The sequence below is a fragment of the Crocodylus porosus genome, unplaced genomic scaffold (genome assembly GCF_001723895.1).
Source record: "Crocodylus porosus isolate Cpor-Errol unplaced genomic scaffold, CroPor_comp1, whole genome shotgun sequence".
NCBI classification, from domain to species: Eukaryota; Metazoa; Chordata; order Crocodylia; family Crocodylidae; genus Crocodylus; species Crocodylus porosus.
In genome coordinates, this window is record NW_017728912.1 from 26,680,561 (window position 1) to 26,702,499 (window position 21,939).

The window sequence follows — 21,939 nt, forward strand, 5'->3', positions numbered from 1 at the left end:
TTTGTTACTGTGCATTAAGGCAGCCTAATGTACGTTTGCTTAGTACCTCACATTGGAGGTACTAAATATAATGTGCGATAGGAAAGTACCTTAATGCATGTGTGGACACTCCCAGTGTGGAAAGAAAACCCTATATATCATGACATCAAGTCTAGTGTCCCATCCACTGGAATACAGGTAACCTGCTCTTGGTGGTGGGTCCTTCCCCACCTGCAATAACTGTATTGTAGTCATCATAAGGAAAATCTCTGGGTGAATTAACTGTTTTTTGGAGCTCCTTTAAAGTCATTGAAGGTATGTCAGTTTATACCACCTGAGAATCCAACTCCATGTTTCTATGTTAACATGGGTAATCATTTCAATGATGTTAAAAGGTGCTGGCACTTTGTTACTGCAGCTCTCGTTTTGTTGTTAATTAGGTATCAACAGTGGTACAAATCAAGTTTATTTCAGAAAGTATGCAGGCTATTTCATCATATGAACAAACAAAAAGTTTTACTGGCTTTTCATAAAAGAAAGGATGGGTAATATTTTTGTAGCGGATTCAGTTTATCCTCTGAGATTTTTTAAAGCAAATAAAGAGAAGATTGGGTTAGACATTTGTATGGTGTTTTATAAGGGATGAATAGAGGAGTTTTCATATTAATTCAGTAAAATCTACCTTTTGTTCCTATCTCAGTATGCCAAGATCCAGAGGACAGAGGTACTGTAATAATTAGGCTATGTGTGGGCAGCATGTGTTTTTTAATGAATCTGTAGTATCTGCAGATTAATCCAGCCACAGTTAGAGAATGTTACTTAGTCTTTATTTTGCTAGTTTTTTCAATATTTCTTTTAGATATTTGCAAAGAATTTAACAGACTGTAGTAGAATTTAACATGTTGTAGTCCTACATACGGTTAAAAATAATGAAGCCCCATTTACACTTTGTATTTTTGTAATGGATTTAACTAGGATTGTGCAAAATTTTGGCAGCTGTTTCATTTCTATGCTGTTTTGGCTCATTTTGAGCTTGAAACAGCAAAATCAAAATGAAATGAAGGGCATTGAAACAGCCTTTGAAATGTTTTGAAAGTTTTGAAAAGTTTTGAGTTTCAAAGCTGAAGCTGGGCTTTCCTGCAGAGAAACAGAAAGTAAGAAGAGGGAGGGGGAAGAGAGGCAAAGGACACAGTGAAGGTGCATCTTAACACACACACTGGAGAAGAAGTTCCTGCAGGAGACAAAAGAAAGGCTATGTCCCAAATTGGCTGCTGAGATGCTGCTGGTATTACTGTGCTGCTCCTCGCAGTTATTATTTTACCTGTTGTTATTCAAACTGCTGGACTGGCATGAGGCTGCAGGGGAGGAGGAGACCTCACTGGGGCACACTACCGTGTCATGTAGAGGCCCCAGCACCAACCTATCTCTTTGAAAGCTGGTAGGCTTCATGACTTCAGCAGGGGCTACCATGCCTGTAGTTTTCACACCCCTGTGCCTTCACACTTACAAGTGACACAAATTTTTCTTTCAAGAATTTGAGGTACAATTTAGCAGAAACCCCTGCACCTATCTCATTGAATCATGGCAGGCTTCATGCCCTCCAAAGGGGCTACCATCTCTGCTATTCTCATTCAACTCTCCCCAAATTGGACAAAGTTGTAGGCAGTTTTGTGCTTCCCCATTATAGCCTATATGTGAAATGTTGAAACACCGAAACAGTTTGGAAGAAATGAAATGGAGCAGTGCTTCAAAACCAAATGAAACTCCAATCAAAACACTGTCCCATTGAAACAGTGAAGCAGAAGTTGAAATGAAACTCTGGTGTTTCACACAGCCCTAGATTTTACCCTCTCCAAAATCAGATAACTGCACAAAAAAGATAGATCTCTCTAATGCTACATCTGTACAGGAATGCCATATCCATCTTGATTTCTTGCTCTAAGTGTTATGATCTAATGTTATCAACCACAGTATATCCATACTTTTTTGTTAAGCTGTTTTAAAGTCCCTTCTTTGTCATTTCATCTATAACAACTTTGTACTTGCTCAGACTAACCATTCAGCAGTCTAGACAGATACCCCAAAGTGTAATTTTTCACAGCTTAGATGTATGCCTAGTAGAAACTACAGTAATTCTGTGACTAATGTCAAACTTACGTGAGTCTTCTTTTGGCACCCATTCATTGTGCCAGTCATTTCTTAAATTAATTTCTGAGAGGCTGCAGGAGTGACCCATTGCTAAATGTCATTGTCATGACAGTTATTACTATGAACAGGGTAATGATGTATGTGAATTTGGAGCCAAACAGGTGGATGGATTTGCTTTTGCCGTTTCCAGGGTTGTTGGTATCACATCAGGGTGACTAATGAAGAAAAAACCCCAGGAGGATGAAACCAAGCAGAGAATTTACCTGGTGTAGCTTTATTAGGTAGGATACCTCTTTTGAGCAAGGAATGATGGAAAAGTGTGGTCAGCAGTGGCAGCAGAACTTCAGGATGGCAAAGTTCTCTTCCCTCAAAATTTTACCACCTAGAAATGTATTGTTATTGCAGTCTGGAAACTTTTCATTTCCAGTTAGTACTGGTCAGTAGCTATTGCAATGGAGGACTTCAATGGTATGAAGGACTGCTGTTGTGCTGCATTATAAAGGCTAGCAATGCAAAAGAGGTTATTGATAGCTTTACGTGGATGCTTCAGAAGAAACTATAAGGACTATAGATAGGACATGTACCTAGTCTTTGTCCTTTCACCAAATAAAGCTAGAAGATGGTATTTCTTCATGTTACTGCAAAGACTACAGGAGCAGGTACACTAGTATTAGGGTGGAGTAGTCTGAAAAGGGCCATGACAATAGAAACTTCAGAAACTCAGTCCCATTTGCTGGAACGAGCAAAAGAATGTTTATTTCAAGACAACTAGCAATACTAAGTTTAGTGACTGACCTTTGTAATCAAAGTATTTTGTTACAACATTTTCAACAGTGTCCTTTTACAGCAGCGGTTTTCAAACTGTGTGGTGCACCCCCCTGGGAAGCATGAAGGAACATGGTGGGGGCACGATGCAGCACAGGGTGTGTGGGCAAGAAGTTTGCAAGAAGCCAGCACCTCTGCAGCCTCATGGGGGAATATCTGGGTGCAGAGCACTGGTCAGGTTCTGCCTGCACGCTGCTGCACCTCTGAGAGCCTGGCATGATCAGCAGGCAGCCTAGAGCCACATCAGAGCCAAAGCAAGGGATGCTAAAGCTGTGGCAGGTGGAGCCCACTCCACTGAGCTGAACTTAGCCAAGCCCCTACAGCTGAGGTATGCCCTGAGCCTGGCTGTGCTTCTCCTCTCGGGTGAGAGGGGAGGGGGAGTGTGAACAAAATTGTAATTCAAAGGGGGACTCAGCTCAAAAAGTGTAAAAATCACTGCTTTACAGGCCATGTTTCCTTTTCACAAGTGTTCTTGGAACCAACCTTCAGAGGTCTTTGCCTTCATGGCCCTCTATTGAGTGGAATTCAATATCTCATTGAAGATATCCTCTCCAGGTGACCCATCACCTCACTTTTTGAGTTTCATCAGCCTTTCTTCAGGACATAGCTCTTTTCTTTGTATAGAGTTTAGCATTACTAAAGGAAAATGGGAAAAAAAATCAGAAGTGATTATTGATCTATTCCAAGGCACCATAACAACTACCCACAATGTTTCTTTTCCTTCAATTTTAGGATTCCATTCCTGTCTTCTTTTCACACTTTGGAATCATTTTAGAAATGGTAAGACATTTTCCAGATTACTTCCGTATTAAATATGCCCCGTTAGCAAAGAATGGGTCTTTGAAGTCTACATGGGTTTCAGGAATTTGGGAGACAACCGGGGGTGGGTTAGCTAACTGCCATGAAACCCTGCAGAGTTGCCTTATATTGAAGAGTGTAATCCTGAGGTCCTCAGAAGACATAGAATGGTCCTGCATAATAAAAGACACTGAACAAACTGGGAACATATGTGATTTTGCTATTTATTAGCATGGGGATTATCACTGCCAGGGCAGGAATGCAAGGGAAATGCTAAGTATAACGGCAACCCTGAGGAAGTGCCCTTGCCTTGTACTATTCATGCCAAAATAAAATGCTATTTTTGCCTCAACTTTTATTTTTTACGGTATGTACAGATCATCATACAGCACATTGCAAAATTAATAGAAATATTTGATAGAAGTTCAAAAGGCAAATGTCTTGTAATGAGTTAAAATCTCTTTAAATTTTGAAATATCTTTTAAGTTTCATATGGGCCATTTACCTTATGAATCCTGAGTTTTATTTAAAGATGTATGCCTTAATGAAGCTGTAATCCAATATATATATTTATAATTTTTTTGTATTTCTGCAACTTCCCTTACAAGAAATATATACTTAAAGCAATGCGTTTGATTTTTTTAGCACCAAGGTGCCAATAACCAGAGTAGGGTTTTGTGAGGAGGAAATAGTGGGCAATCTGAGAGAGGCAGCAGCTTAGGGAGAAGAACAGGGAGGCACAGAGTGGCCAATGGCATGGAATCTGTTAAAGGCAAGAAATAAAATTGTAAAGGGTGAGATTCTTTTCCACCTAAGTGAACTTAGATGTCTAAGTGCAATTCTATTCCATTTTGTTCAAGTCCCTAAAAATCCATTAATGCATCCACCTTTGATAGCATGCTGTCATCTGAACCTTAAAATCTAATTACAAAAAACAGTGAAGTGGGTGGCTCAACCTTTTATATTAACAGTTTTTCAAGGGGAAGAGGATCACATTTAGGCATGGAAGTGTAACCAGAGGGGTCTGGGTTGGGCAGGGGCTGAGGCAGGCCACCCATGCTGGCCAAAATCACATGACTGTGACCTGGGACCTGGGGCACCAAAATATAGGTTAGTTGCCACATTAAGGGCATGGTATTGTAGGCATGACTGGACTGACAATTGGGGTTGGTCACAACCACCCACTGTGCCCACAAGGCCTTGATCTTGATGTGGTACTGATGTTTTGATTGGGAGTGCATGCACTGTTGCATCCCACCTGACAAGGCCTTATGCGTGTGGGTGCTTGAGCCCCCACCTCTCTGGAACTGCCAGTGCACCTCTGCATCACCCCAGAGTGCCATGAGGTCACCTATCTACTTCTGGCTCCACTTGGGGCCTCAGGTAAATGGCATGGGCATGCACATGCTGGTGCAGGTGGGCCTGGATAGAAGGAAGATGTTATTCTGCTGGGGCTCTGCATGGCTGTCCCTCTATTGCCAGCCCTCAGTGGTTGCCAGAAGCACCCAGTGCAAAGGCATGGCAAGGGAGCTGTGCAGCTGAAGCTATGCCCCCCAGCAGGTACAGGGTAGACTGCTGGGGTTTGAAGCAAGCAGATGCTGCTAACCTGCAACCAGATGAGTGCTGAAGACAGCCCTGGGGTGCTGCCAGGGCTGCTAGGGGCTACAGCAGCCTGTGGCAAGTGCTGTTCACCCTGCTGGCCAGGTGGCACTGCCCTGGCAGCTGCAAGGCTGAGCAGGGCCATGCTCCAGCACAGATCTCCAGTCAGACAGGGACAGCAGGGTTGTGGCATGCCAATGAGGGAACAAAGGGCTATCCAGGGGCTTCCATAGATGTAGCCCAGCCCTGGGCCAGAAGAGGCTCCCAGCCAGGAGCCTAGTGGCAAGCCAGACCTGGCAGTATTTATGAATGCAGTAACTAATTGTGTTTAAATTTGCATATGCGGTAGGGCTGTGCTGGATGGAACAGTGTTTTATAGTGAATATAATTTTGAATTGAAACAGCCTCACTGTTTTGGTTCATCAAAACAGTGAGGCTGTTTTGACCCTGTTTTGACCATTTTGCCAGACCATGGGGCTGGGGAAAGGAACTCAGCCCAGCTAGGCTGAGTTCCCAACCCCAGCTGGGGGGTGGGAAGGCATCCCAGGTGGCTGACTTTCCAGCTCATGCCAGGGGTTAGAAGGCAGCCCAGCTGGGCTGTCTTGCCATCGCCCATGCTCGATTGCACAGGGGGAAGGAGTCAGCTCAGACCTCACACCCCCTGCTGGATCTTGTGCTGGGGATGGAAAGCCAGCTTAGCTGGGATGACCTCCCATCCCCAGTGCTACGATCAAAATGTTTTGACTTTTGAAATGTTTCTGCTAGCATTGTTTTGAGGCTATTTTGACAGCTTTTGTTTCATTTTGATTTTGCTGTTTTCACCTCGAAATGAGTCAAAACAGTGTAAAAATGAAACGGCTGTTGAAATTTCACACAGCCCTAATATGCAGTTAGCAAATTTAATCATGATTAGCTATTTTTACTTCTCATAAAGCGCATACACATGTAGACGGTCACCAATATTATGCAGTAACTTAGGCAACTGTGCAGTAATGTCTTGTGCAGATGTGCCCATTGTGTGTGGGCACGATACAATTTAAGGTGAACTACAGTAACTCTGTGACATCTATATCAGTCTATGAAATGAAAAATCATTTAAATTTTAAATCTACTAATCATGGAAAGTGTGAGGAAAAAGCTGGGGCAAAATATATATGTTTCCATTAGCAAAACATTTGTTATAATTTCATAGAAGCCAATGGGACTTTACATACTGGATAAAATCAAGTAAGTATTCACTGAATTGGGGCTTTAGGCTCTGATCACACAAGATGCTCAAAGTAGACACTGCTATTTCAGTGGGGTTCTGCACTGTTCAGAGGTCTGCCTATGAGGAACACATTTAAGGATCAGTGAAAAAGTTGCAGTACCTCTGTCCTTATTCATTGAAATACATCCAAAATGTATGTCCTTTCCTATCAGAACCATTAAACTTTAAAGAAGATGAATCCAGAAATCATCACTGTTGCTTCTCACTGTTTTAGATCTGAACAAGAACTTCAACCATGACCACCCCTAGGTTTTTAGAAAGTTTGGAGTTAGATCCAGTTCCAGATATTAACTTAACAGTGTGCTTCCACCTCCATGAAAAACAGAAAAAAGGAAATAACTTTTCAGAAATACACAAGAGACATGCAATACACTAAGGACTAATCTGAAGCCTGTTGAAGTCAGTGGAAATATTCGTGAAACCTGTGAAAGTTTTAAAAAATTGCAGAATGGTGTGTGTGTGCATGTGTGTAGGGGGGAACTGAACTCCTATTCCACTATAATGAAAGCATCAGACCTAATCATCATTAGTTCTGCTGAATATTGTGGGGAACTGAAAGGGAAAAAAAATAACCAACATTTTAAAATGCCAGTATTTCAATTTATTTTTAAAAGATAAGATTTTTTTGGTCTTTGTGTGTGTGTGTGTGTGTGTGTGTGTGTGTGTGTGTAAAAATACTCAGCACATAAAATACAACCATTTTTAGACCAGAATTAAATTTTGAAGGGAACATTTCTCTCTCTCTCTCCCTTTCTCTTTCTTTATCTCCTTTCTACTTTCCAGCTTTAGTCCTATGATTAGTAATCAAGGTGATATAGATAGTGTTAGGTTGACAATATTGGGATCTTGGGGAGCATTGAGTCTGCAGCAAAATAAAAGGCTATAGCCTGTGGCCCAGTAAAGCTGTTAACTACAAGGCAGTTATGTTATATTAAAAGTAACATTGCAAGATGCTTAGGCAAGCATTTTCCTAACAATGTAGTAGTGTTGTAAGATATATGGTTTATTGTGTAAGAAGAAGAGGATGCATCCACTGGCTGTTATTAGGAGATAAGCAGAAGCAAGACCTTAGAGATGGTGAAAAAATCAGCAAGAGACCGCAAGTGACTGAAAGAAGCTGGGCTCAGGGTCTTAGTCATGTGCTCATAGCAAAAAGACATGTAAATAAGTGAAATGCATAGGTAATTCCATGCTAATAAAACAAACAGTAAACAGAGGTGGAGCTTGAGATAGGAGGGAATATGGGTGGAAGAAAGGAGGGACAAAGGTGGAGTAAATGTTCATGAGTATGAAACAAGGTGTATAAATGTGGAAAGAACTAAGCCTCGTGGTAGCTCCCCAGTTTGTTGGAGCTAGTCCAAAGCTGCTTCCATCTTAATTAAAGCTGTTGACAAGCAATGTGTGCAGGTAATGCATGATGGCATCGATCTGTTTTCTCCCTAGCCATTGGGCATCACATGGAGTCGGGGTCGAACAGATAGAGAGATATAGTGGTGTTTCATTTAAATCACAGAAAAATTTGGATTTGGGGTTACTGTTTTTTAACTGAAAATTGGGAATATTTTTAAATCAGAGAAAACTAGGATCCCTGATGATTACTTATATTCATTCCAAATAAAATGTATTGAAACTATGATCTGTTTATCCTTTTCCCAAATAAATATAGAAAAAACAGGTAAACAACAGCATAGTTACGGATACTGTGAGAAACATGCTACAAATATCACGCTGAAAAAAACAAATTGTTAGATCCTGATTACCACTGAAGTCAGTTTGAGTTATGGAATTAATTCCATTTAAATTTGTTAATCTAGACATTGACTTAAATGACAAGAGACTCAGGCCCTTAGACATCCAGGTGGATATTTATACTTGCTCTGAATCCTATAAAAAGATTAGAATAAGTAAAGGTCATACTGGTTTCCAAAAAAATACCAAAACAAGACAGAGAAGAGAAATAAGTTGTTGTTCTGGAAATCACTTAGAGGTCTAATAACAGGTATAGCCACTTCAATATCCTAACATAGTTTCTAAAGTTCTTAACACCAGTAATAAATACATACTACTATAATACAATTAGTTTCTCAGTACCCTGTGTGTGTGTGCATATTTATTTTTCTCATTGTAATTCTTGAGTTGAAGAATGCTTATAAAAACAGATACAAACTAATCCACAGATTCATCAACAATTTGCACTTGCTAATGATGCTTAACAGACCACAGTGATTGCTGTCCAGAATCCTTCTAAGAGGCAAAACAAACATCTAAATTATAACTTTATAACATCTGCTTCCTCTAGGGGGGATTTGTATGGGCTTTGACAGATGCGAGAGTTCCGAAGAATGGCTGTTACAAATGAGCCAGCTAGCAGTCTTGGAAAATGTAACCAATATAAGCTTATTGAAATGAGTTCCAAACTGAGGCAGAAATAACACGCAGCTGTTCCTTCTGACTGCTGTTCAGGAGAGAGATGGTATCTAGTGATAGAGTTAATAGAGTTCTTTCACTTTGCATACCACCTGGAATATGCAAAGTAGCAATTTAATTCTTATTTCTGCTTATGTGATGTTATTTATAACCTATTAAATAGAAAACCATGTGATAATCTAACAATGATTTTGCAAAAATAAAACATCCAATAGCTAGTAAAGTCCAAATGCAAATAATGTACCCAAAAACATTTATTAGACCCACATGATACCTTCTATAGAAGTTGCAGTATTGCACCTCCTTTCAGTCTATTTCAGGGCTTTTTTCAGGGCCTTACAGATGAGCTTCCTATTTAAAGTAATTGGTGGCACTGAATCTGGGTATCCTCTTAAGATGGTGTCATACATTCAACTTAATACTTACTAAGAACAGATGAAATGCAAGCTGATGCATATTCAAGCAGTTTAACACATGTTAAGTGCCCTTGTGACATTGTAAAGTTGTTCCCTTTCAGGCAAGGATTATCTCCTAACAGGGTGCATCTAAATGTGCTATTAAGGGGTGATTGTACACATAACAAATATTGTCCTTTTGTGATTAAATTGTGTTGTGCTGTACACATGCGGGGGTTTTTTATTATTATTATTTAAACAAGTTTGTTACGTTGCAAAGTAAATCACACCCATATATAATTTAGTTTGCAATGTAGCTATTTGTAACTTTGCAGTCTTTTGAGAGTTCACCGCACCCTAACCTCTGCCGCAGGAGAGGCAGGCTGAAGGCAGAAGCGGAGAGGGGCCCAATCATTTTTTAAATTTTTTAAAATATTTTTGCAGAGCCTGCTCATATCTCCCACAGCTGGTAGTTAAGCTGCCCGTGGGTCAAGCGGCTCCTGAGCTGTGGGGGTCCTCAGTCCTTCCTTACATGGTGGCAGTATCCCCTGGGGCTGCTAGCAGGACAAATGCTGACCCAGCTTGGGTTTGGGGAAGAGTTGGATTGGGCTGGGGGCTGCCTCTGAGCTGGGGCAGCATCTGTCTGCTAGCCGCCCGCTTGGGTGGCCCCTGGAGTGCTGCCACTGTGGATGTAAGGGCAGCGTCTCCTGCAGCTCAGGACTCACTGGCAGCTTGCCCTCTGGCCGTGTGAAAGGCGGGCAGGCTACATGGAAAAAAAAAGTGGTGAGGGTCTGATCCTTTATTTTTCTGTGGAGCCTGCCTACCTTTCCCACGTCCAGGAAGTAAGCTGCCAGCAGGCCCTGAGCTGCAGGTGTTCCCAGTTCCTCCCTCTATGGCAGCGGCACCCTCTGGGGCCATGCAGGTGGGTGGCTAGTGGGCGGGTGCTGCCATGGCTCAGAGGCAACACCCAACCCAATCCAATGTTTCCCTGAGGGCAAGCTGGGGCAGCATCTGGCCTGCTAGCAGCCCTCTTGGGTGGCTCCAGCAGGGTGGTGCTGCCACAGAGGGAAGAAATAGGGCCACCCACAGCTCAGGGGCTTCTTGGCAGCTCATCCCCAGCTGTGGGAGATGTGGGGAATCTGCAAAAAAAAAAAAAAAAGCATCAGACTCCTTGCTGTAACAGTGACGGAGCCCTCTAAATTGAAGTGGTGTTTTTAAAATCAATTAAAAACCCAACATTTCAATTTAGGCAACGAAACCCCCATCATGTGTACAGGCACTCAAGGTGATTTAATAAACACTGGCACACTCATTGCTGGATTTCATCCTTCCCGACCATGCTGTCTGCACGTGCACCCAGGTCTACAGCACACTGAGCCAGGGCAAAGGAGCCCTAGCTGTCAGGAGGCTCCAAGGGTCAGCTTGCCAGTCCACAGCTACTCCAACCTGGCTCAACATGCTGATTGTTGCTGACTGGCTGGGAGGCTAAAATGAGCCGTGTTTAGAACCATGGTTTTTGCCTCCCTGCTGATCAAGAGCAAGAGAATGGGCCCCTCTGCCAATGGTGGGGGACAATACAGGGAAGAACACTCCTCCTTCTTGTAAGAATTTCTCCAAGAGGAAATAGTGTCACAAAATAAAGTATTTATCAGTATTTCTTCCAGGATGGATTACTATCTGAACTGAAAGAGAAATAACTTGTAATTCCACATATAACAACACCATCTCTGGTGTCTCCTGTCATAACGAATATATTAGAAACAGAAAAGATAATGCTGTGAGACATATGTTTAGTAAGCAAGACATAAAGTGAAACAGGTTTGCTCAATGCAAGTCATTTAGTTATGTAAAAGAAAACTTATGGTCCAACTCTGTTGTCAGTGTAAACAATGGGAATTTTCTAATTACTTTATGGAAGTAGGATCTTATTTTAATGTTTTTGGAAAATCTGCAAGTCTATGTAAGCCTGATCTGATGTCCATGCACCTCTATTGATGCCTATAGTAGTGAATTACCACCCCACAGCAGCCAGGTAAGAGCTGGGGAAGAAGTGTGTCTCATTGGGATAAAGAAATCAGGACCTAACCCTTAGGCAAGTTTTGTTGTTACGGGACTTCAGCCATCTGATGAGATTCTTAAATAAACTGTCCATGTTTAGTTTAATTTTACTGAACTTCTTAGGGACAGTATAAGGGAGTTAGATGTCTATTTCCCACTGAAAATCCCAAGGTGAGATTCTCTTTAGTTTTCTGAAGTCAATAATATAAAATGATGTTCTTATCCAGTTCTGATAAAGACCATATATATTTTAATATTCAACTATTCCATGCAAAGTTCTAGCCTGTTACAATTTTCTGGTCTCTGCTCATTTCTTTTTAACATCAGCATTGGGATAGAGCCCTTTTTATGGAGGTTGATAATTTCTGTTTCAGCTAGTTATACATAATGTTACAGCAGTCTACATACCCACATAAGGAATCTTTCTCTTCTTCATTTAGTATACATAAATCAGATGGTTTTGCGATTTTTGGCAGATACATGAAGATTTTTGGATGATGCACTTGAGCTCTGGCTTGAGCGTGCTTGGTTGCTGCCAACATCATTTGCCGTGTCTTTAGTAAAGATTATTTTAAACCAGTTTCACCCAGTCTTCATGCCAGCAGTGTCATTAGGCAGGGAACCAATGGGGAATTTTCTAGTTCCTGTCCATGGGCTTCCTATTTTGATGGACCCTTGCAGATGGATGGGGAATGAAAAGAATGATATGGGAACTTGGATACTGACTTGCCTTCACTACTGATCCTTGACTAAACCATTCCAACCAAGGGTCTGTCTAATCTGCTCTGGAAAATGTCCAAGGAAGGAGATTCCACAATTTCTCTACATAGCCTGTTCTAATACCAGAACACCATCATAGTCAAAAAGTTCTTCCAATCTCTAGCCTAAGTTTCCTCTGCTACTTTAATGCCATTGCTCCTCGTCCTGTTCCCTATAGCCACACAGAAAAGCCTATCCCCATCCTCTCCGTAAATTGCCTTTCAGGTATTTGATTTTTTTTTTTCAAACCCTCCTTCAGTCTTCTCCCGACAAAATAACTAGTTCTTTCAGCCTTTCCTTATAAACTTTGCCTCTCAGACCCCTAATCATTGTTGTTGCCCTGCGTTGGATCATTTTTAAACTGTCCATATACTTCTTGAAGTGTGGGGCTCAAAACTCGACAGCAGGTATGCCTACATGTATTCTTTAATGTGAAGGAAACTATTTTCGCTGCACATTAAAGCATCACTTAAAAACCATGACATTACTCTAATACACAGTAAATTAGTTTACTGCACACTAAGTGTTACTAAAAAGCATGTAAATGTGCAACTGCTCATAAGTGAAGTCTAAAGCATATTAATTAAGTACCTTACATTGGAGGTGTTACATTTAATGTGCATTATAAAAGGGCATATTAATGCATGTATAAAAACACCCACAGTCCTCCAAGTGAGGCCTCTCACCGCTGCTGAATAGAGAGGAAGAAACACTTCCCTTGATTTTTAAGTGACACTTCTGTTAAAGCAACCCAGTTTGTCATTAGCATTTGTTTATTTATTTATTTATTTATTTGCAACAAGAGCACACTTTAGGCTCATATTTAGTTTATGGTCCACCATAATCCCCAGGTCCTTCTCTGCAGTGATGTAGACTAGTCAGTCATTCTGCAGCCTGTGTTTATGTATGGAATTATTCTGTCCCAAATGCAGGACTTTGCACTTGTCCTAATCTGACTGTTGAGCCTGCTCTGGTAAAATGCAGACCATTTCTCCAGGCTGTTCTGGATCCATCCAACTTGATCTCATCTGCATATTTTAGCCAGAAGAGATGTCGAGTCATTGTGGTGGGCAACTCCCTCCTGAGAGGAATGGAGGGAGCCATCTGCCATTCAGATCCTACAGCACGGGAGGTATGCTGCCTGCTTAGAGCTAGAGTTTAGAACATCACAGCGAGGCTTCCAGACATAATCAGGCCCACTGACTACTACCCCATGGTCCTCATCCATGTTGGAATTAATGGTGAGGCCCAGAGTAGTCTGGGATGGGTCATGGCTGACTACATGGTTCTGGGAGACAGGCTTAGAGGCTCAGGGGCACAAGTAGTCTTCCCATTGGTCCTCCTGGTCAGCGGCCATGGCCAGCACCACAGCAACTGCATTGAGGTCAACTCACAGCTTTGGAGCTGGTGCCACCTTACAGGGTTCAGCTTCCTAGACCATGATCCATACTTCCAGGACAAGACCTTGCTGGGACAGAATGGCCTACATCTTTCCAAAAGGTAAGAATGTGTTCTCTTACAGTTTGGCAGACCTCCTATGTAGAGCTTTAAACTAGCTTGGTTGGGGGATGGGGATGCCAAGTTCAGGACAAGACTGGGTAGGACAAGCCACAAACTGAACACTGGAAATGAGCAATAATGTAAGTACTAAGGGGCCCACTAAAAATCAGGATAAGGGAATACTAAGGGCACCTACCGGGGGAGGGGCTTAAGTGTCTCTATACTAATGCTAGAAGTATGGGAAACAAGCAGAAGACTTGCACTCCTGCTCACAGACAAAGATCCCAACCTGGTTGGTCTAACAGAAACCTGGTGGGACCCTACCCATGCCTGGGCAGTTGGCATTGAAGGTTACAAGCTATATAGGCAGGATAGACTGGGGAAAAAAGTGAGGGGGTGCTGCTCTATACATTAGGGAGCATTATACAACTTCTGTAATAAAGATGGGGACAGAAGAAGGGCAAATCAAAGTCCTATGGGTCAGATTACAAGGGGTTGGGGTGAAAGAGACTTGGTAGTGGGGATCTACTACTTACCACCACACCAGGAGGAAGAGTTAGACCTAGAATTCTTAAAACAGCTCTCAAAAGCAGTACACTCAAAAGACCTAGTTGTCATGGGTGACCTCTGCTGGGAGGAACAGTTGGCCAGGTCTGCCCATTTATGTAGGTTCTTAACCTGCATACAGGACTTGAATCTAACACAGGAGATATGCAGTCACACTAGGGGAGATGCCTTACTTGACTTGGTGCTGGCCTCAGGGGAGGACTTGGTGGGGGATCTACAGGTACAAGGTAACCTAGGGGATAGTGACCACCAATTGATAGGATTCACTATCTGGCATACGGTGGGAAAGACAACTAGTAGGGTAGTAGTCCTAGACTTTGGGAAAGCCAATATCAATGATCTCAGAAGATTCATTAGGGTAGGATGAAGGGGCAATCACGTCTGTGAGATGAGAGTCCAAGAAGAGTGGAAGTTCCTCAAGGCACCGATCCTACAGCCACAGAGGGACACCATTCGAGTACATGTAAAGGGAGGCAAAAGAGCCAACCCTTTCTTAGCCCAGCAGGGAAATCCAGGAGAGGCTTCAGAGGAGGAAAACGAGGCCTACAGGCTGTGGGATCAGGGGGCAGCCACCACAGAAGAGTATACCTGCTTGGCTCATGCTTGCAGGGAAGCAGTGAGAAAGGCCAAAGAAGATACAGAACTCAAGTTGGCAACAAAGGTTAAAGATAACAAAAAGTCCTTCTTTAAGTACATAGGGAGTGTGGCAGAAATGCCACCGTCTTTGTCTCCCCCCAGGAATCTGTCCCTGCCAGCTTGAGACACTGGGGTTGAATTCCTAAGGGAGGGGGGATTTTTCTCCCTGCCTATGTGAAAAAGGCCTGGTGCCTAGGGTGTGGTCCCTCCGGTCACCTGAGTGGGGAGAGGGAAAAGCCCCTGCTCATCTACCCAGTTACCCAGTGATGCTTTTTAAATTGGTTGGCCAGTTGCCAACACTGCTGTCTTCTATTGGACTGGGCTGCTGAGGTCAGAAAGGCTATATAAGGGCCTGGTCCAAGAATAAGAAGGGGAGAAGCCATTTTACCAGCATGACTCAAACATCAGGACACAGAGAGAGAGTCTGATCCATGTGAAACACTCTCTCTCTGGAAATCTCCCAGCCAGATCTCTACCATCTTCTGAATGATACTTGTAAGTGTTTCTAGAGAGCTAGGCAGCTCACAGTGATGCATTTGTGTATCAAATGGCTACCTCAGCCAGATTGTTTTGCTCAATGGTAATCCCTTGATAGTGCTCTACCTCTTACCCTATTCTACCTCACCCTGTCAGGAGCAATAAAGTCCTCCTTTGTGACTGGTATAGGAGACTTATTGAGGGGTGGGTTTAATTATGCCTAGGAAGCCCCTTGGGTTTGCTGACTAAGGGAGACTATTTTTGGCCCCTGATTTGGGAGGTATCCCAAGTTCTTGTATTGGGTCGAGTACCTGTAGGATTATTAGGCCTGTGTTTCCCCAAGGACACTGAACCTAGACAGTCCCTTCTTGGGGTGGTGACATCACATGTTACCCCTGGACTCTGCAGTGGGGCTTGAAAAGGGGCCTGCCAGGGCTTAGGCACCCCTGGAGAGACACGTGGAGTCTGGAAGGTGGACGGGTGTAGGGAGGTGGGAGGCTTAACACAGGAGCTCCCCCTACTGGCCCACCACAAGGAGCAAGAAGAAGGTGCAGGGTAATAATATAGGGCCACTACAGAATGGACTAGGGCAATTCGTAACTGATAGGATGGAGATTCCACAACTGAAGCTGTGGAATCTCCATCCTTGGAATTTCTTAAAAGCAGGTTAAACAAATATTTGTCTAGGATGGTTTAAACAGGGATGCTCCTGCCCTGAGCAGGAGTTTGAACTAGATGACCTCCTAGGCTAAGTACAGACTGTCAAAAAGCCCAAGGCTGAATTGACTCAATGTTTTTAAGTTAGTCTAAACTGTGTAGATTGAACCCATAAACAAGTGAACAGACATTCACTTTTGCTTCCAGAAATGCAACCACATGACTGTGGTGGCTCTGGCTAGAAGCCAGGGCATTCTAGAGCATGCCTTTATGCTCAGCTGGAGCAGACATTATGGGCCAAGGCTATCCCATCTACCCTGCCCGGGGGGGGTGGGGAGAATGAAGGGAAGGTGAAAAGTTTCCTAGGATGCTGGGGAACTGTGAGTTAACCTGAATGGAGGGAATTTAGGACAGAAAATCTGTCAACCAATTTAACCTAAATCAGTAGAGCCTGATACTACATCCAACCAGGTTTATCTTAAATCAGTTTCAGCCTTTTTGAAAGTGGCTTATGTGCACTGAACTTCTGTTGTGTTAAAGATTTGAACTGGCTAACGATTACCTAAACTGGTTTATATATAATTTCTGTCTCCATAAAGTCCCTCCCAGCCTTACTTTTCTACAATTCTATTATTTTAAACCCACCTAACATTTTCCATTATAAGACTCTTTTCTTCAGTTGCTTATAGCTTTTCTCTGCTTTAACAGTTTAGGTTGAAAAGCTTCAACATTTTGGGCATTTCTACATATCTCCAAGCACTGTGCTGTACTTGCCCTAGACAGGTAGATTTTGCCGCTATGTTGCCATAGAGGCATGCTATAGCTAGAGAGCGCTCCACAACAGAGATGTAGCTGACAATCACATGTAGACACATGTAACCACTATGTCACTGTAATGCACTGTAGAGCATCGTTATGTCACCATAGGGTGATGTGTAAGTGCAACCTTTGAGCCACATTTTAGCATCATGATAGTTCAATTAATGACCTAACTAGCAGCAATAAAAGATAGTAGGCTTTATCTCTGTTGTCAACATCTGTTCCTTAATGCCACAGTAACCTGCCTGTTGCCAACTCAAGGCCAGGAGAAATAATTGCAGTGAAATATCCTGGTTGAAGCACACTTAGGACAAATCCTATTCCACCTATTAGGTGCCTAAATGGATTAGGTGCTTAAGGGTGGTATCACACATTCAAATTAACATTTACTGGCCATGCCTACATGAGATGCTACTGTGCAGTGGTTACTGTGCATTTAGGACGTGTTTATAGAATTAGTAAACATATGCACAATAACCTGAGTTACTGTGCAGTAGCACCAACAAATATCTTTTTTGTGATGCTACAGCCAACGTTCCCTCTAAGGTGTTACGGTTGCCACAACTAAAAGTGTGGCTGTGCACAGCCTTTCCAAGGATGTCCACCAGGAGAGGCTAGGGTGGGAGCCTGGTGCAGGCTTTGCTGGCTTTGGGGAAGTGCTCTGCTTCCCTGCATCAAGGCTGGGGAGTGCAGCACTCAGGGAGGAGTTGCTGCCTGCCCCGAATGAGATTCTGCCATCTCCAGGACACTGCTCCACTCCCTGGCCCTGATGCCACATGCCGTCTTGCTCCCCAAGGCCATGCAGAGGAGCAGAGCAGCGTCCCACAGCTGGTGGAGCCTCACTCGGGGCAGGCAGCAGCTCCTCCCCGAGGTGAGGCAAAGCAGCGATGGAGGCTGTGGCGGGGGGCTGGAGCAGGCTCTGCTGGCTTGGGGAATTGCTGCACTCCCCAGCCCTGATGTGGGGGAGTGGAGCACTTCTCTGGAGCCGGCAGAGCCTGCACCAGCCCCCAGCTCCAGCCCCTGGCTTCTGGCTCTGGCCTCTGGTCCCCCAGCCCCCAGCTCCAGCTTCTGGGCCCTGGCACCAGCCTCCAGCATCCAGCCTGTCAGCTCCAGCCCCCGGCCTCTCAGCTCCAGCCTCCAGGCCCCAGGCCCTAGCCTCCAGCCTCCGGCCCCCTTTGATAAGTATCCTGCATCGGACTGAAGGGGTGTGCTCATGGACTGAGGTGGTGCACTCATGGACCACTACTTCTTAGATGGAACATTGGCTACTGCTCAGTAGCTTAATGTTACTGTGCAGTAGCACCATGTCATGATTTTAGCCATGCACCACTACTGTTCAGTAGTATCAGGCTACTGTGGAATCAGTGTTTCATGTAGGTGCATCCACTAAGTATAGTTGAAATGTGAGAAAACATACATTCAAGCAGTTTAGTGCATGTAAAGTGAAACTGTGGCATTGCAAAGTTGTTCCATTTTAGGAGTATCTAATGTACTAACTGGGCACATCTACACATGCCCTTACAGCACTGTTGTTACAGCAGCATCATTAAGTGATGTGACTAAATGATGGCACAGTAACAGCCATTACTGTACTATGCCATCAGTGCATTGGTTATTTTTAGCTATTATGTTGCTGTAGTGAAGCACCATAGCAAGGGAGCATGTTGCTTAGGCATCATACCTGTGGTGCCTGCAGAGACACTACCTTGTCGTAGCACATTATTACAGCAGTGTAGCATCTCATGTAGCAATGCCTACTTTAATAGATAGTAGCCATATTTATACACACATTTAATCTGGAATCAGTTTACTTGAAAGTAAACTGCTTGTGAGTAAACACTCACAGGCAGCATCTACACGTGTAGAGAAGTGGAAGCAGATTTGCTGCTAATGGCAATAAACTTCTGAGGCCCTGAAATGGGTTTTTACTGCCACAGCTGTCTCCTGGCCAGGGCTGGGACATTACACCCTGCCCCCAGGGGTCTGCCTGCCAGGTAAGGGAAAATGTCCTCCTGCTCCAGCAGCAGGGACCCCCTAACCCTGGATCCTTAATTGGGGAAGGGGACATGGAAAGGGCTGCGGGGGAGAGGCAGGTTATAGCCCCCTGCCCCATCCACCACTGGTGAGGCAGCTAGCAGCTAGCTCCCTGCTAGCTGCCCCAGTGACAGATCAAGGCAGGGGGCTGGGCCCTACCCCCTGCATCTATTTCCAAGCCTTAATTACCAAATTGGGGCATGGGACTGGGATCTGCCCCTGACCAGGAAAATTGTCAGCCCCTGGTCTACAATTATGGGGTAGGGTCTGGGGAGCCTGTTCCCCACCCAGCTCTGTGTGCATAAAGCTGAGCAAGGAACAAGTTCTCAAGCCTTTTCTCTACCCAGCTGCACAATCATGGAGCTAAGCAGGAAGAGGCTTCCCAGGCCCCACCAGCAGGGAGCTCCTAGCACCAGCTCTGAGATTGCAAGTTGGTGCTGGAAGATCCTTATCTCCCAGTCTGAGCTCCACAGTCATGGGACTTGGGCTTGCAGACCTTTATCTTCCAGCTCCAGCACCACAGTCATGGAGCTGGTGCTGGGAGATAAGGGTCTCCCAGCCAAAGCCCCTGACCACATAGACTGGGCTGGGAGATGAAGATCTCCCAGCACCAGCCCTTTGACTGTGGAGCTGCTACTGGGAGATGAGGGTTTCCCAAATCCTTACTTTCCAGCTGTGACGGTGAAGCAGGGGCTGCAAAATAAGGATCTTCCAGCCCCCCAGTCCCACTAATGCTGTGACCTATTAAAATTAGAGGAACATCTACACAAGGTACTTTACTGCAAAGAAGCATAGTTTACTACGTAGTAACCATGTATGTCTACACATGCACATGCTTACTGCACAGTAAATCTTGCTAATCACAGCTAAATTTGCTACTTTCAAGAGCAAGTAGCAAATTTACTCATGATTAGTAATGGCATAGTAGTACTTGTGTAAATGCCTGACTGGGAGAAATGGCTTATCTGTATTTCCTAATGATAAAGTGGGGAAGGGGGATTTTTCAGTTGCCTGAAATGGGATTTTAGATTGGTGCCCCTGTTAAGGGATAATATAAATAGCAGCTAGGGATGTAATGGCAGCACAAAGGCTGGTGGGCAGAGAGACAATCCAGACTGAGATTTTCAGCAACAGGACCATAAAATCATGCTCCAAAAAATAAACTAGTAAGCACCTTAATAAGTAACCAGATTTTCAAACAGCATTCAGCAGCATCTTTCAGGAAGACATTTAAAAGTACTGATGAATACAACTCATTGCAGTTTTCCGGCAGTGTGCTGTTTTGCTCAAATGGACAAAATTACAGCACATGAAAATACTGAGAAATGAGCTTTCCTTGGCAGGGCATCTACACATGCTCGTGAGGGGAGCAGTCCAGTGCAGAGCTAGTCCAGCTCTGCTGTATTGCACTACAGTAGTCAGGGGGAGCTCCAGCTCCCCCAAATACCAGCCCTGGTCTGGCAAGGGGCACTGGGGTCAGGCCCTAGTCTCCAGGGGATATGGGAAGCTGTCCTACCTCTGAGGAAAGATGCCTCTCAGCTTCATGCCTCAATCCACAGATCAAGGTATGGGGCTATTGAAGCAGCAGCTTGGGGAGGTGACATTTTCTCCACCCCCTGTTATCTGGGCTGTTTGCTCCTGGTCAGTCTAAATGTGACATACTGTGCAGTAGTTATTGCACAGTTAATCCACTACCTGTACTTACAGGTAGTAGGCACCTGTGCAGTAGACTAATCTACTGCAAAGTAAATGCTGCATATGTGTAGACAGTGATTAGTCTATGGCATAGTGAAGTCTCATGTGGACATAGACTGTTAAATTATGCAATTGATTGTGAATTTAAAGCATAAGAATGATGAGGCTGAAAGCAGTGTCAAAGATACTCAGAGTATGTTGGAATGACAGATGAGACAGCTGTTCTTCCTTCTGCCCCGAGTTCCCCAAAATGGGGAGAGGCATTTTGATACTTTACAACACTTTGAAAACAGAGTGGTTTAAACTGGGCATATTACACTAACGTCCAAATGTTTGGGTCCTGCATCTTGCTTCTGTAGACCATTCTTACACGCAGGTAAAAGTTCCTTCTGTAGGGAAATAAAGGAGATTGGACATAAGCAGCAGGAATATATCTTCCAGCAATATCATGCATCAGAACAAGGGAGAAGCAAAGCTGGGAAGCAGTTCTGAAAATATTATTTATGGGATTAGCCATGGCATCTGTGCGTTGGACAATACTTGCTATCTGAAGTTGTAGCATTCCATGACAAGAGAAAGATATGAAAGAAAACACTTTCTTTAAGACGGATCAATTTTTAAAATCCAGTCTGCTACAAACAAACTGCCTCCAAAAGGTACATGATAATGACCCTGTTGCCTAGAAACAATGCAGTGCATCAAATATAAGATAGCATCTAATACACGATGAACTAGAGCAAGAGTGACACTTTAATGCAATGAGATTATGAGGAGGAACTGTTCCCAAAACAAATTTCAGTGGATTTCACACAGAAAGGTGCTCAGAGGTGTTGATTAATATCAGCAAATGAGCTGCAAAGTAACCATGTAAGGCTTGAAAAACTGAACTGTAAAGATCTTGAAATCAATCATTTCTCCACTCTTGTACAAAAGGATAGAGGAAAATAATTCATAAGGTATTTGCTTTTCTGTTGGTGATCATTTTAAATCCATTGATATGAATCTTAGAGAATGAGGTTCTAAGAGCTTAAAACCTAGTTTAAGGTTCTAATCAATGGCTAAGAATCAGCCAGTCTGGTCTCTTACATTTCATAAATTTCATAGACATTTGGGCTGGAAGGGACCCCAAAGGATCATTCAGTCCAGTCCCCTTGCCCCAGGGGCAGGAAGTCAGCAGGGAGCATAGGATCCCAGCAAGATAAACATCCAAATGTGTCTTGAAGGCATTCAAAGTGGGTTCTTGAACCACCTCTGGCGGCAGTCTATTCCAAACGTTGGGGGCTTGGACAGTAAAGA

General features: G+C 43.7%; 1 long non-coding RNA gene across 1 annotated transcript; it reads left to right on the top strand.

Moving 5' to 3' along the window:
- Positions 1 to 1,634: 1,634 nt before the first annotated feature.
- LOC109309570 lies at positions 1,635 to 19,382 on the top strand. The gene is made up of 3 exons (XR_002100971.1): positions 1,635 to 1,772; positions 11,534 to 11,537; positions 19,372 to 19,382. It is a non-coding gene; the product is annotated as an uncharacterized LOC109309570 (long non-coding RNA).
- The last annotated feature ends 2,557 nt before the right edge of the window (positions 19,383 to 21,939 follow it).